The 5,020-nt window shown below is 40.3% G+C and overlaps 1 pseudogene; it reads right to left on the bottom strand.

Moving 5' to 3' along the window:
• On the bottom strand, positions 1 to 3,149 carry LOC148739575 (extracellular calcium-sensing receptor-like; annotated as a pseudogene).
• Between the last annotated feature and the right edge of the window lie 1,871 nt (positions 3,150 to 5,020).

A 5,020-nucleotide genomic window follows, 5' to 3' on the forward strand; every position in this document is an offset into this window, starting at 1 on the left:
CTATTTTTGTCGCAGATTGAAGGTCTGCATTTCAACTTCCTGGTTGACGCTATCGACAGCAGGGTTACTACGCACGCCACTCGATTTAAACGAAAACTGAGTGACTTCTACTCTCAAAAGACTCAAACTGTTTCCCTTTGGCCAAAAAAGCAGAACGCATACTTTGGGCAAAAATATGCAGCAAAGGAAACCATACGCACTCAAGAGTGTTGTTACACAATCCACAACAGTTACATACCATCCATTGATCGAAAACTCTACTGGGTGATAACAAAGCAATGAGAGCAATAATATGTACGTGGAAGAGGCGATTCGTTTGGCCTCGCTGAAATTTTCAAGGATTTTCCTGATCTTAAAAGCACAGAACGAGGAGAGAAGCATTTGGACAAGGACATAAAAACATATCGCCAGGAATAGATATTTCCCAACTAAGCTGGAGTATGCATTGCAATCGTTAAAGGTGTAATGTATCGGATAGATATGTTACTTGTTGAAGGGTGGATCCAAAAGTAACCATGGTAACAACAGAGACAACAGCGGGAGTAGAAAGGACAAAACAATCCCAAATTGTGCTTAGTTTGAGAGAGATCTGATCCCTACAGTGGCTACGATTGGAACCTGAAAAGCACTGGAAATAAGCAACACCTTGACCAATAAGATGGAGAGACAAAGGTTATAAGTCAGATAACGTAGCGGGTAAATGATCTTGCAGATTGCATCTGTCGATCTAAATACGTTAATGAATGCCACAGATAGCAAGGACACAATTGCGAGTAAAAGAGCGAGGCTTAGTTCGCGATTGGAAGCCTTGACGATGAGGCTATTCCAGAATTTCCAGAGGGCAACTAGATAAAGCATTGAAACGACTACGCCGAGCGTGGCAAACGTAAGAATTAAAATTCCACTTGCACTAGCATAACTTATGTGGGCAGAAGGTAAGGCGACGCACTCTGTTTTAGCCTGGTTCGACATTTTTCCGATGGGGCATTCTGTGCAAATATTAGAACCAGAAGATGGACTGATGGTTCCACCAGGACACGGAAGGCATTGCCAACAACAAGGTGACGTAGCGGATTGCCTTGTTCCAGGAGGGCACTTTTCTGAACATTCAGACTCCGGAGGGCGACCAGTCTTCCAATACAGATCTTCATGAAAAGTCAACTGGGTTTCATTTTCATCGGATTTTTTCCATTCTCCTACTAGCACCTGTTTAACGCTCTGGACATTTCTTTCAGATACTACTTTAAAGTTAAAAATATCACAATGGGCCGAGCCTTTGTCACCAAATTGATCGAACTCGATTTTCCCTGTTAGTCCTTCAAAATTGACTCTGCCTAGAAACTCCTTCCCGTCAAAGCTGTTTACTTTAGACGATTTGTTACTAGAATCGCTTGTGTTGAAATTTCGAGTTGATAGATTTATATCTATTGCATGAGCCAGAGCATACACGGTGTCGATGATATATGGAACAAAGGAGCTATAGATTTCCTCAATCAAGACCCTGGTGCACTCATCGATTTGGCGATTTCCGCACTTCTGTCTCCAAACGCTTCCATATTTCGCTTGTGCCATCACTCCATTCAGGAAAACCTCTGTTGTCTTTCTCCCTGACAAAGTTATCTTTTAAATATTCTTTAAAGGCAAAGTCGCTAAAGTTATGGAATAGAAATCCTATAGACCTCTCGGGCATATCGTTCACAGTCAGCGTGGGCGTTAAATCAACATCGCTCAAAATCCACGCGTGTCTAGTTAGGTTTTGCCTGTGTACCTCAGCAAAAAACTTTGCTTGGTAACTCATGTATGACCATAAGATCACAACTTTGATATTATTCAACTGCTTTAGTTTTTCAACGACATTTAAAATACTGGGATGAGACTTTCGTGGAGTATAAACTCCGATATAGCAATACAAAAGGGGACTTTTCTTGATGTAGCTTCGCTAATTACTGCCGATATTCCAGTCCGTCCATACGAATCATCTAGTCCAACGAGAGCAATATAGCTCCAGTTAAAGTGTGTAACTAAGTCAACCATTGCCTTTGCAAGAAAGATATCCGGGGCTGCTGTTCGATATAAATGGTTATACCTCAGTGACGTAAGTTAAGGACTAGTTGTTGTTCAACTTATGCTCGAGATATTGAGCACCTGGAGAATTCCTCCGATTAATAGCGTTGTGCGAGATTCATCTGGGCCTATCAAAGAAATGATGGCTTTCTTTCCTGTGTTATTTTTATCTAACCTGACACAGGAATCGACGGTTTGAAGTTTGTAAACAAGTTCTGCAGCTTTTGAGACGTTTCCGCAGTAATCTCTTATGTCATATCCGAGGGAAATGTTTGAAAGAAAGTTTGTGTCATTGTTTATTCGTTCGACGGCGAAGATCATGGCCTGTGCGCGACCAAGTCGTCTCAAATCTATCTCTCCACATCGGCTTCCTTGGTGTTCTGGCGGCTGGCGTGCACTAAAAGTCCACCTAACATGATCGTGCCTTGTTTGTAAGGAGCCTGAACAGCAGCACAGATGCAGAGGAAAATAATTAACCTCTCATACCGCAAACTCCTGGCGACGACAACCTCTTTTCCTTGTTGGGGTACCCAAGAGATAGATGTATTTTGGTGATCAGTAACTTCCGATGTCTTAATACACAGCAGTAGAGTACTCTTATTGGACTACAATTCCGAAACCAAGTTTAACTTTAGACATGACGGCGAATAATTACCTCTTTATCAACTTTTAGATCGTTTCATTTATAAACTGTTCGTTATCGATGACCATATGTCGCGAGCTAATACTTACTAATGAAATGTTCGCATTGGACAACTACTTTTTGACGATAACCATACGTCCAAAGTTACTACGTATAAAATGGTTCAATATTTTTAATCCCAATTCTTTGACAAAAAAACATACGTCATCGCCCCTTTTTTTATTTTAACGTAAGTGATGGAAATACACTTTCAAAAAGAAGAAACATAAAACCCCCCCAGGTAGATGATAGGCTTTTAAAAAAAGACCAGTCTAATGGTTTTACAACGAGCTAAACAGCCAACATAAACCGCACTCTTAAAAAAAGAATTTTAAAAACACATTACTGCTCTGAGGAGAATAATTTCATTTTCATCGCATCCTGCACTCTTAGTAAAAGTCATATACAAAATGGAAAACAGATCAATAAATACAAAACATGTAAACGAGTATTCTTTGAAATAGGAGGGCAGCAGCAATAGGGATAGGGTGTTTAAAAGTTGGTGGCGGTCGCCATCATCTATTAGTCAAAATTTATGAAAAACTATGGGATCCATAAAGAAGATGCAAAAGCAGGAGTGAATGTTCCAAACCATTTTTAAATACCAAAATGGATGCAGTGGTAAATTTTGATAGCCTAACAGGTTATTATGGTCTTGATCGAGTCTCCAGACATCTTGGCTGATAATATACGGGGTACTTTGAAGAAAAAAGATCTCCTCGTAACAATAACATACATACGTTTTTGATTCACCATCCTCGCCTGTCATACCCTAATTAACAAATGGTAAAAACCATAGCGTACACTATTGAGTTATGGATGTACGCGGGAGGCTGCTAAGCACCAAAGAAGCGTAAGAGTCGGTCGAGGCGATAGCCGAGAGCGACTCTAGCTTCTTGAGTGCTTAGCAAACCTCCCAAGTGCATCCATAACTCAATAGTGTACGCTGTGGTGTTTACCATTTGTTTTATAACATAACATTGATACATTGTAGCTAAATAGTTCCCTTTTATTTAACAAATCTCACGTGACCAGAAAATACATGCGCGCGCGGAAAAATAGACTTTGCATTTGCTCACGTCAGCAGCGTACACCCATGGGCAAATGGGGGACGCTAAGTTGACGAATCAGAGCGCGCGCTTTACTTTGGCTAAGTTATAAAGGCATGTCATGCCCTGACGGTCAGGATAAGGGAAGGTTAAGGAAATCGAACCGACTTCAAATAAAAGGTCAGTGCAAATGTACAGTCGCGTATTATAATTATTCAGTAGAATTGGCTTTGGTGATAATTCTTGGTATAACTTTCACAAGAAGGGAGCTCGCATTTTCTTTCAGTAGCTGGCGAATATGCGTTCAACCGCCTCCCGGTTGGCTCAATTGGTTAGAGCGCTGGACTGTTGTGCGGGAGGTCGAGGTCGATGGTTCGAACCCCGGCCGGACCAACACTCAAGGTCTTAAAATAACTGAGGAGAATGCGCTACCTTTCTATAAAATCAAGAAATGGATAGACATTCTAGTCTTCTCGGATAAGGACGAATAAACCGTAGGTCCCGTCTCCTGCATCTTTTAATTAGTTAATTTGGTTAGGCAGGGGACGTTAAAGGACCCACTCACGAGATTACTGTGATGTGGTCTGGCCTGTTTACTGGGAATTGGGGGAAGGGGGCGTCTTCAAATAAGTTTCCTTCCATTGTTTGTAAACTGCTGATGCAGTCCCGCCAAAGTCCCCCGAAAAGTGTTGTAATGCGCATTTGATCATATCCACATGTTAATTTGCGCAATGTAAATATTAAATTATTATTATTATTATCATTATTATTATTATTATTATAATTATTATTATTCAACAACCATATTATCAGCTTAAAAAAATATCATGCCTAATAGAGTTATTACCAAGGCAGCTGTCTAAAACCTTCTTCTAAGACATCAGTCACTTAGTTAAAAGTGTCTTACAATGAATGTCAGTCAAAATGAATGTCAGTCATTTTAGTTTTCGTATTTCTAACGTATTGAGTCTGTTAAGTAGTTAACATATTACCATATTTTAACCCCTAATATCTTAATATTCTTCAACTCCCCTCTCCCTCCTGTGATAAATACACTTTTATTTATGGAATTCATACACTTTGAGTTAGGGCACCGGGGATACATAGCGAGTGCAGGTTATCTTCAATGTTATTTCATAGCATTTCTTTGGCCTCGCGAGTGTCACTTTTCAGCTTATCTTGTCGTGGATTCTAATTATAGGATTCAACCACTTTGTTGGAGCTA

This window comes from Stylophora pistillata, chromosome 2 (assembly GCF_964205215.1).
Source record: "Stylophora pistillata chromosome 2, jaStyPist1.2, whole genome shotgun sequence".
Lineage (NCBI taxonomy): Eukaryota > Metazoa > Cnidaria > Anthozoa > Scleractinia > Pocilloporidae > Stylophora > Stylophora pistillata.